Raw genomic sequence first — 12,054 nt, 5'->3', positions numbered from 1 at the left:
GATCTCTTGCCTCTGTGCTGCGGGGGACCGTGGTGGTCTCCCCTGGTCCGGAAGGAATCACAGGCAGCAGGTCGTACCTAAACTGAAATGAGTTTCTTGGTCTGTGCTTCTTTCTTCCCCTCCCAACTTCCACTCTGTGAAGAGCTGAAAAAGGCAACTGTCTATTTGAGTCCCAAAACAGGTTTGATGGGGTGAGGGCAGGGAAGGTACACAGAACCCCTCTTCCAAAGAACAAAGCAGGAGTAGAAGGAAGGAGTCTCCTAGGGCTCCATATTCAGCCTCTTTTGATGACAAGGTTAGATGGGGGAGACATTTGCCCTATTCAAGAAGGCCAAAAGAACAATAGATCCATTGTCCCCCCTGCCTACAGTGCCAAAGCAGTTCTTCCTGAGTGGGGATTCTGGCTGCTTGGTAAAGTGGAAGAACTGTCAAGACGAAGAGAGTCCAGTGGGAGAACCTGAGCCTGCATTGGCGATGACACAGTAACCTGAGGCCGCGGGAGAGGCTAGCCGAGAGGCTTCACCAGTGGAGTGGAAACTCTTCGGTGAGATTGTTCTAAGAACAAAACAGGCCAGTGGTTAGGACCCATTCAAGAGCCTCTATCTGCAACCTCCTTTCTGTTTCACCCTGTTTTCCCCTCGATTTCCTCTCCAATAGAAGAAAAGACATCCCAAGCCAGGAACTCCTGGTAAATATATTATTATGTTCTGTTTATTCGTTTATGGTCCCTCCAGAGAAGGACTGCCTTTTGATCATCCGAGCTCTGGAGAGATAGAAGACAGTCTACTCTGTGCAAATCTTTTCCAAGCTTTCATTAAAGATCACCTCTGAGCATTTCTATGCAGTGCAAGTGAGCAGATGCCTACTTGCTGAACTCTGACCCCCATCCCATTCATCTTCCCCATAATAATGCCAAGTGACACTAGAACAGCAGGACAATTAGACCTAACCCTAGAGCACACCCGGAGGAGAGAAAACAGCACGTCAAGATACCACCAACAAAAGCAAAGTTTAGGAGAAAAGACATGGAAGGAAGGAAGGAAGGGAGGGAGGAAGGGAGGGGAGGGGAGGGGACAAGAGAAAGAGAAAGTTCTTTAAAAGCGAAAGTGCACTGTTAGTGGCTGGTTCATTCTCTCAGTAGCTCCTTCAGGGGAATAGAACTGCAGCATCTCTTTGCTAAAGTGAGTCTGAGTCTCTATCCACCATGTAGGGGGAGGAGATCAGGTTCTCCCAAAAAGCAGCAAAGTCTTTATAATGCACCACTCACAATATTTGGGGCCCCTTCCTTCTGTGCCTCTTTTCTCAGGTCTTCCCCTTAGCACCAGGCTTCTTGGAAGACCTCTAAGGTAGATGATTCCCCCAGAGCAATGAATAGCGTTTACTTGAATTTCAGGATGCTAGCACTGGCAGGGCCCTGAGGCAGGAAAGCCATTCTCCCTGCCCTGGCACCGTACATAAGCACCAGGTGAGTGAGAGCTCTGAATCCAGTAAGTAGGTGGGACCTGGAGCCGACAGGCAGGGCTGGGGGAGTTGCAGGTCTCAACTTGGCAGTTCCATCAATAGGGATGGTTCTGAGACAATTTTTTCTACAATGATAAGTGTCCAGGGCTGCCTGGCCAAGAAACACACTCTCTTTTGTCTGAGGCTGGCCTTGGATGAGAAGGCAAGGGATACTACTCCCTTTGCTGCTCAGGGATACCCTGTTCACAATCTCAAAGCTCCAACAAGGTCAAGGGTGAAGGAGACTTTACAAATTTGGATTGCGAATAAAATGGAATCCTTTTATGGTGCAGCTAGGAGAGGCTCAACTAGAAGTTCTGGAAGAGCTTTTTACTGTTTGGGGAGAGAAGGGGAAGTACAGGGGACATTAAATGAGATAACGTACATAAAACACTTAATAGTGCTGAGTGTACAATGAGCTCTCTGTAACTTGCAGCTCTTTTATTATTGCGGTTTTAACATTTTCATTATTGTGATTTTTTTTTTTAAAAAAAGGCTGAGAATATTTTTTCCCCCTAAGCTTAAACAAATAAAACAGATGAAAGCCAACTGCCTTCCAATTTTCCTTCTGGCTTCCTCTATCGCCCCCTCACACATCACTGATGTATTCAAATCCATGAAATGAAAAGCACGCCGTAGAAAATGTGTGGATGGTGTGAATGGTGTGAATGGGGACTAACCCCAACCCTCACCCCTCCACACTCCGAAGTAGACATAAGCGTGGGGTAGCATTGTTTTTCAGTAAAAGCCTCAAGCACTTTTTGGCACTCCCATTTCTCAGAGATTAAGGACCCTTCCCACTTAGCAGTCAGGGTCTCTTGCTACAACACCCCACCTACATTGGCTCATCAAGCTTTGCATTTTCACTTTTTTTTTTTTTTTTTTTGCCTTCCTTCTAATTTTAGCAATCTAATGTGTTACTCCTCCTAGGTAACAGAATGCCCGAAGCCAATTAATATGCACACATCTGCAGATGGTTTTGAGAGAAATTAATGGTAAGATTTCCAGGGGCTCATGTATTCAGATATTTTCAATGTTCCTTAAATTCAGATTTCAGACTTAGAATTCATCCCCTTACCTAGTGGACAATCCCTAAACTTTGCACCTCTCTCCACCCACAAATAAACTCATCTAACTGCCTCACCTTGTATATCAGCAAAACCCAGTATTGTCGCCCAGCTATATAGGAAATTATATTTTTTAAGAGGAGCTAGTTATTAAATTTTAAATAGAACTAGCTGTTCAAAGCATAGTTTCAATACAAAAAATTTTTAGAATCAATAAAAACCACTAGTAGATACAATGTTTGAACATAAAACTCTCCAAAGTTAGAGACATTATAGTGATGTCTCAGTTCTTAAAAAATTATATGAAAGCAATTCCATTAGGTTATATATTGCTGAAATAATATAACAACTCTGTGGTGATGCAGTATATGCATAAATTCTCTAATATTTTATAATAATTATGAAACACACTATTTCCATTTGAATTGTTCTACCTATAATTTTCATTATTTTCAAATACCACCCTAATGAGACAAATAGATTTACAATGTTTTCTTCTTGTAGAAATTTCATATATATGACCATCTTTTCTTGTTTGGTAAAAATGCCAAGCATTTTTTAGGTAAGGGCTAAACTAGCAATTTATTTATTATTTTTTTAAAGATTTTATTTATTTATATGACAGAGCACAAGTAGGCAAAGGTAGGAAGAGAGAGAGGGGAAAGCAGGCTCCCTGCAGAGCAGAGAGCCAGATGCAGGGCTGGATCCCAGGACCCTGACTGAGATCATGACCCCAGCCGAAGGCAGATGCTTAACCCACTGAGCCACCCAGGCACTCCTAAACTAGCAATTTATTATTATAAAGGATAAAAACATTCCCGTGAATACCAAAAACCATTACAAAACTTAGGGACTCAACAAGTTTATACATTATGCTCTGCTCACCACAAGTATAGCTACTGTCTGTCACCATGCAACACTGTTATGTAACCATTGATTATATTCCCTCAGCTATACCTTTTATTCCCGTGACTTGTTCATTCCATAACCGGAAGCCTGTATCTCACACTCCCCTCCACCCATTTTGCCCATCCCCCACCCTAGCCCCTCTGGCAACCATCAATTTGTTCTCTGTATTTATGCATTTATTTCTGCTTTTTGTTTGTTTATTCATTTGCTTTATCTTTTAGATTCTACATACAAATGAATCATACGGTATTTGTCTTTCTCTATCTTACTTATTTCACTTAGCATAATATCCTCTAGGACAATCCATGTCATCACAAAGGGCAAGCGCTCATTATTTTTCATGGCTGAGAAATATTCCATTATATATGTGGTACACCTGAAACTAATATAACAGTGTTTGACAACTATATGCAAAAAAAAAAAGAAAGAAAGAAAAAAGAAATTTTTTTAGCTTTATTGGTGTATAATTAACAAATGAAAGTTGTATATGTTTAAGGTTAAAAAAACAATTATAAAAATATCTCCATAATCTTACCAACACAGTAAATCCTCTTTTTACTTCTGACTTACCCCCACTTAGGCTGGTTGTGAGCCATTCAAGGGCAGAGGTTTATTTCTTTTTTATGGTCCTGGTACCTCATGAAATTAAGCAAGTGGTATATGTTCAGTAAATGTTTAAAGAGTGAATGAATAAATACATAGCCAAAAATAAATTTCCCCTGGTGACATGTTCACTTTGAAAAAGACTCCCAAATATCATCACACTTGGTACTCTTCATAGATGATGAAGTCAATAGGCACTGTTTTTTAAGGTTTTATGTATGTGATTATCTAAAACTGGACATTGACTGAGAAAGGCAAAACGGGTTTCTGCAGATACTTTTTATCCTTTGAAAACATAAATCAAGCCCATTCTAATTTTTTGGTTCAGAAAGAGAATGCATTTTGGCTCAAAGTACAGTATTATTCAAAGGGCAGTTTCCTAATCCAGCCAGAATAATGTTGTAATTTATTTAACTTCCCCATAAGTAGGATGAATAGTTAAGGCAATAATGGTTAGAACTTTTTTTCTCTTCAAAAGAAATCGTCCAAAAAGTGAAAAGGACCACCCCAACAATTTCACTCACAACACTTCTATTATTACTGTGTTGGGTGAGCGGGACCAGTAAGAAGTTGGTTCTGCATTCATGGATGGGAATTTGGGGATGGGGAATAGCGGGGAGAGGTAGATTAAACTATAAAAGATCTCAGCTCCAATCACAACCACCCCGAGCCCAGGGTAGGAGAATGGAAGGACCAGGTGATTGGTGTCATGACTATGTCTCCTCTTTCATTCATGCACACAGTAAAAGAGTTTCTTGAGAATGATCTCAGAGAGGGAGAAAGAGAGATCCCAAGACAGAAGCTGCAGTCCTTTATAAACTAGTCTCAGAAGTAACATGCCATCACTTCTGCCACATTCTATCAATCACACAGACCAGCCCTGGTGCCCTCTTCAGGTTATCTTCATTTGAGGGTGCCCTGTGTTTCTTCCTGGGACCCTGACTAAGAGAGATTTTCAAGACTCTTTTCTTATTTATGGACTCGTCTCACTCACACGAAACTAAATGCTAGTTGCTATTGCGCCTGCTCTGATTTCCGGGTTCCCCCACATACCATGATTTGTATTCTAGGTTACTACCTCATATGGCCCAGCCCCCAGGATCCATGCATATTTGTTGCTGGAAATCTCACCTAGTGCTCCACAACCCAAGTGAGACCCAGACACCTATCATTGACTCCCCTACTGTTTGGTTTCACCTCTGGTGTTATTCTTACCTTTTCTTGGAGACATCACCAGGAATTGTGAGAATCATGATTCTGCCTGCCTCGTACTTCACATGTTGTAAACATTCCATGGCTAGGATCTTCTGTCTGCTGACTCTACAGAATCCAGGAAAGGCTAGTCTGCCAGAGCTCATCTATTTCTCTTCTTCAGTCTGTCCCGTGCTGCCAACATGGAACCCTTTGCTCTCAATAATATTAATGTTCTCATTTTTCTCATCTTTAAAATTACTTTTAAATTACTCAGTCACCACTTATTAAGAGTCTAGCTCTGGGATCAACAAGCTGATTCTATAAAGATCAACAAGCTATTTCATAATAGCATCTATTTTAGGCTTTGTGGACCATGCGGTCTCTGTCACAACTACTCAACTCTGTCGCCACAGACAATGCATAAAAGAAGGAGAATGGCTGTGTTCCAATTTCTTTCTCTCTTTTACAAAAACAGGTCGTGTGCTGGATTTGGCCCACTAGCTGTCGTTTCCCAACCCTGAGTCTAATTCTTCATTTTCTGCTCTTCACCTCTGTCCCCAGCAATGCGTTTGTTAGAAAGAAACTGAAGAATCCTGCCTTCTGTACTACCTATAGGAAAATAATAAAAACCATTAAATTGGTGTAGGAAATCTTAATCCATTGTCAGTTTAGGAACTCCTTGTCAGTGTGGCTTTCATGCTTTCTTAAGAATTCAAAAAAATTATTTTTCAGGAAATTATTTTTTCCTTTCCTCTAAAAAAGTTGGCTACGTTTTCTTCCACATGAATTATGGCAGCAATAGCAACAATACTATTTTTAGCCTAAAACTGACTTGTATAGCCCTAGAAGTTTAATGAGAGGAATATTTTAAAGGAAAATGGAAAAAAATAGTGTGAGCACAATATTCTTTCCTGTTAAAGTAGGGCAGGTAAATATATTCTAATTATAACCAGCATTGTAAGAAAACTGCCACTCTAAAGATAAACTCAATTCCAATAAAAAAAGAACACATTTTTACATAGATCCCAATATAGGAGCAATGCCTCTACTAACTTGAACTCATATACATTTGGCTGCTAGCTGAGCATTTTTATACATTCAGCCTAAAGTTACAAAATTCAGCCTATCTAAAAATGTCCCTCCCTCAAAGCAACTTACAAATTCAGTGTAGTTCCTCCCTATATCAGTTTGCTGGGGCCACAGACAAGGATGTGGAGAAATTAAAGAGTTTATTAATTTATATGACAGAGATCACAAGCAGGCAGAGAGATAGGCAGAGAGAGGCTCCCTGTCGAGCAGAAAGCCCGACTCGGGGCTCGATCCCAGGATCCTGGGACGATGACCTGAGCCAAAGGCAGAGACTTTAACCCACTGAGCCACCCAGGCACCCTGGATGTGGAAAAATTAGAACCCTGTGCACTACTGGTGGGAATGTAAAATGGTGCAGCCATGATGGAAAACAGTATGGCAGGTCCACAAAAAATTAAAAATAAAATGACCATATGATCCAGCAATTCCACTTTTAGGGCTATATCTAGGTATGTTATCCTGAGTTATCTATCCTAGTTATCCATAGCTAGGTATGTTACCCAGCTATCTATAGCTGGGTAACATATCAGATAAGATAGTCATTCATTCAGTCTTTCTTCTATTTAGCCAATATGTGTTAAATATTTGGTGCCAATGTAATTGGAGAATTTGATATCAAGAATTCCATATAGGACTCTGAGGAACTTATGTCTAATATTCTGAGTGTGTACTCATGTTATTTTTAATTTATAAATGTATTTAATAAAATAACAGTCCCATGAAAGGTATAAGAGAAATGTCTTGAGGGCTTATTAAAAACAACCTTAAGGTGTTACTGGAATAGTATAATCATGGAAATTTTATTTTAACCATCTAACTTTGATGTTGGTTAGAGTTGTGACATGAGGCTCAAGGAAACTTTTGAAGAGTATGCCTCCTAGACGTTGGTTCATCCCATAGCCCTTATAACCGGTAAGTGGTATGTTAACTCAGCAAAGCGCCTGAACCACTCTTCTGACTAGGAAAACCAGGAAAATTACTGAACTATATACCAAACTATATAACTATACTATGTTATCTTTTCATAAAATACCAATAATAATTAACATCACCATCATTATCATCAGTAGATAATCTTCATCAGAATTACTTGCCCTTAGTCTATGTATCTTGGTAAGCCAAAAATTCAATGAGGTTAGTCATCTGTTATTTTGGCTAGCAGTTTTCTCTCTTTGACCAGTAATGGTATCCATATTTCCTCTAACCACACCACCATTTTTCAACCACTAATCCTTGTAGTTTGGGGATATAAAATCTCTCCCACTTCCAAGCATGGGCATAGACCCGACCTAGTTAATCAGAAACTTCCATTGCCCTAGCCTTGTGGTGTCTCAGAGATGGAAGAAGATCCAAACCAGGAAAAGTAAATTAAAACCCAGGACTTTTATTCACAGGAAAGAAAATATCTCCTTTTACTGGCATTCTAAGCATTTAAAATGCTCTAAGCATAGGAATGCCAGGAGAGAGGCCTTTGCATGATTTTGAAGCTTTGAACCTAGCCATACCTTAAAGTATCATTTTTCAAGGATTTTTCAGTAACTTGAGCAAATAATTCATTTTTTGCTTAAGTCGTTTTGAATTAGGTTTTCATTCCCTGGCCCCTGTCACAAATGTCTTTAGAGATACACTGATTTGGGAATCTCTTTAAGAATGATAATGGCAGACAAAAGGGTAAACTAGCAAAGGATGGGAACAGGGTTTAAAGATATCTCTGGTCACACTGTGACTGATTTCTACCCCTGAACATTTTAGGCAGTCTTCCACCCATAAGCATACATCTTGTATGTCCTCTTCTCCTTTTCTCAATTGCCAGATTCAAAGGCTGGCACCCTTCAAGGCTGACAACCACTATTAGACAGATGGAGCTGAAGGGGGCAAGGCAGAGGCCAGGCAGACCCTGCCAACTCATTTGGCCTCAGGCCCAGCCCTACTCTATAACCACCGCTGCTGTCAATATCCAACTAAGGCTGGTCTGAGTTCTCCTTACTGTCAGCTTCTCTAGGCTCCTGAAGATGATAGTGGTGTTGGAAGCTCCTTGCTTTGCCAAGGTATAGTGGGTACGCGTGCCAAGCACAGTGTTGTGTGGTCAGACAGGTGTCCATTGGCGGTAAGGCAGGATGAAGCTGCCCTCCCGCCCCCAGAGGCTCCTGCACCACAGGGTGGTCAGGGAAAGTGTCTGGAACAGCTGTTACCCCTCTGACTGCCAGGCTGATCTGACTGGCTTGGTGGGTGTTCCCGCCTTCCTTACAGTGCCCAAAGTTGTTCAGATCACAAGCGTCACCTTCCAGAGAATGTGGAATGTTCTTATTTGTCTCCCTCCCCAGGTCCATCTTTTGCTCCAAATCCAGAAGTTATCTAAAATGTAATCTGACCATGTCACTCACTGGTTTAACCTTTTCCCTGGCCTGATCCTTAAGGTCCTTCATGAGCTTGACAAAGACTTCATATCTATCAGGCCCAAATCTTAGCACAACCCACCCAAACCTTGTCTCCTCCATTCCATTCCCAGTGTGCGAAGTGTGCCAAGGATCCTCCTCTATGTTCTCATAGTGCCCGTGGTTTATCGCTAGCCTGCACTCACCATACTGCATTGTAATGACATTTATCTTGTGACCCCCTTTCTAACCTGGGAGCAATCTGAAGATGAAGGAGTTAGGTCTTTTACCTGGCATATGATGGGTGCTTAGTTTATGTTTGTTGAATTAATAAATGGCATGTGACTACCTGTGTTTTCTTACTAGAATCAGGGCATAAAATGTGGCAGTAAATGCTTGATTCTTAAGGGTGTCTCATCCCAGGAAAAGTGTCACTGCCTTCTTCTGCTCATCCATAAGAGTGCTTGATTCAAAGTGAATGTGGACTGTGCTTGCCCGGACACAGAGGAAGCAGGAGGACTCTCACCACTTTTTCTCCACTTGTTACTAGGTCTAATAGAAAAGGAAATCTTGGCTCTGGGGCATCCCATCACCACTTCTACTGAACTAAATCACTTTTAGCTCTGTGCCCACTCCTCAAACAGTGGAATATCATGGGTGTGCACAGAGCACCAGGGAACACAGCTCTGTTTTGGCACATCAGTGGTGCCTATACCCTCAAATGTCCAGTGGCTGCTGTGCCCCCTCATGCCTACGTTAATGAGTATTAGCAGTAGCGTGGGCAGTGGGACTTCCACGCCACCTGCAATGTTGGCTCAGTATGTTGGTTTTGTCCTAAAGATCAGCATCTGTGCCAATAATGGTGGACATCAGCAGCATTTGCAATGATGGCTCCCTCTTCTAGAATAATGGTTTTCCTTTGCCAGGAGCCAGAATTAAATAGGAAAATGGTTGTTTCTATATGGTAGAGGAGAAGATCTTTTCATCTACACTTGTGATCCCATTTGATAAAATTTGTTCCTCTGAAGCCAGAGGAACACAGTTTGTTTCAATGAGACCATTTCCTCTAAAATGGCATGGTCTAAATTAACATTACAAAGTCTATGGATGACATTGGAATGGACTCCGAAACCCTGAGTTCAAGTCTTGATTGTGCTCTTCATTTATTTTTCACACTGGCATTGGATAAGGTCCTCCTCAGCCTCAGGGTTATATCATCTAAAAAAAACAGGCACAATAAATTCCTCCCCCCACCCATTGGGTTAGATAAGATCATGTGTGTCAGTGCTCTGTAAAAGTGGAGTGGGACCAGCAGCCACTCTGCCCAGCATGGTGCTTTCTACATAGAAGGTGCTCAGGAAATATGTGTCGAATCAAAATACAAGAAAGCTAGCCCCAGCTCTGAATGCAGCACTAAAATGTTGCCAGGATAAATCGATAAATCCTTACTTTCTCCACTTCATGTCATTCTCCTCAGTTGGAGGGAAGGGAGTGAAATCTCTAGATGGTTTGTAGCTGTTGGGAAAAATATAGAGGACCTGAGTCTTCATTTCCGTGAAAAAGATGCCCTCAAATTCCTGAAGCAGCAGTCACACTTCCTGGATCTCCTCAGAGGTTCCCACAGTCCCACAGAGCTCTGCTTCATGTACCCTGAGGAAGGAGGGTGACGAAGCTGCAGGGAGGGGTTAGTTGGATTCTTCCTTGACTGCTTAGCAGCAGAGAGTTTTTCTCGTTGCGAGTGATGGAGGCAGTCAGCACGATCAAGGACTACTAAATAAAAGCCACACACAGCTTCGAAACCCACCATCAACGAAAAAGGGCAGTCTTAGCTAATTAGTCCTCAACAGATGCCTTGCTAGCAATGCCTCTGACGACGGCAGTCATGATTCAAGTAAAACAGTACTTGGCAAACTCAAAAGAGTCTGTCAAGTAACCAATAAAAGTAGTTGAGGAAAGCTGGGCATGGTTGCAGTCCCAAGACTCCTAGTGGACATCCCTGGGGTGGACCAGAGTGTGTCCTTCTAAAGGAGGCAGATAATGGTTGTCATACAGGAAAGGGGCAAAGTGTTATCAGTTTTCTGGTTTTCTTTACTTTGCTTTTTTAAAGATTTCATTTATTTATTTGACAGAGAGAGAGAGAGAGAGCAAGAGAGGGAACATAAGCAGGGAGGTAGGAGAGGGAGAAGCAGGCTTCCTGCTGAGCCAGGAGCCCGATGTGGGGCTGGATCCCAGGACCCTGGGATCATGACTGAGCCCAAGACAGACGCCTAACGACTGAGCCACCTACGCACCCCACCCCTTTTTAAAAATTAATTGATTAATTAATTAATTTCTCTGGTTTTCAAGGGAAGCGGCAAATCCAGTTTTACATGGCATCTTTGATTTTTTTAAAGTTGAAACCTTTTTGGAAATACAAACAAGGAAATCCTGTGTTGACCAAAAAATGACATCTGTGAGCAGGTTTCCATCCCTGGTCAGCCAGTGTGCATCTTCTAACCTGGAACTTTTCTGGCACTCTTCAGAGATTTCTTACTTTACCAGGGGTCATAGGCTACACAAAAGCACATCCTAGAGCATGTAATGACTCGATTATGCTACAGTCACCAGGAAACTATGAGGTACATTATGGCCTATAGGAAAGGAGCAGTGATATTGTAGGGTATGATTTCTTATGAAGCAGGGTCAGTAAGGTGAGTGAGGGGGTAAAATCTTTCCTATGCAGCTCAATGAGTTCAGAAGCATGTACACACACACACACACACACACACACACACCAGATGAGATCTAGATGGATTATATACGTAAAAACATATGCAGTGAACTCAATAGAGAATGGAAAGAGCACTGTGCTAGGAAACAGACTCCCTAATAACAGCAATTCACTTAGCTTGGCTTTCTCATCTGTAAAGTGATGATGAAAATAATCCTCTCTCTTTGTAAGAAATTCAGAGGATTCAAAGAGATATGTTAGGCAGCTGGCATAGTGTCTAGCAGATAGTATATTCCATTATTATTATTATTATTATTATTATTATTGAAGGTAAGCCCCATGCAGACATAGACTTTCCCTTTAATACACACTTCATACCACCTAACAGACTCAAAGTGTTGTACCCTCAAAAATGTCATCTATGGTGGTTTGTTCCATGGGTTTTGCACATTGCTAACAAAGAAAAGGCCATTGGAATTAGCCTGAGAAGAGTAGTTTGGAAAATTCAGTTGTACTTTTGCCTCCTGTACCTTCTCTCATCATTCTCCACTGGGTGGGGGCGAGGAGCAGCAGGTAGCTCTTCAGTAGCAGAGCCTTTTTCCAATAA

General features: G+C 41.6%; 1 protein-coding gene across 3 annotated transcripts in view; it reads right to left on the bottom strand.

The window, feature by feature from the left end:
- Nucleotides 1–12,054, bottom strand: part of PLPPR1 (phospholipid phosphatase related 1) — a 306,862-nt gene that overhangs the window by 269,109 nt on the left and 25,699 nt on the right. The gene's annotated exons all lie outside the window — the stretch shown is intronic.

The sequence above is a fragment of the Lutra lutra genome, chromosome 13 (assembly GCF_902655055.1).
Source record: "Lutra lutra chromosome 13, mLutLut1.2, whole genome shotgun sequence".
Classification (NCBI taxonomy): Eukaryota; Metazoa; Chordata; class Mammalia; order Carnivora; family Mustelidae; genus Lutra; species Lutra lutra.
Note: the sequence above shows the minus strand (reverse complement) of the source record. Positions and strands in the feature narration are given on the sequence as shown.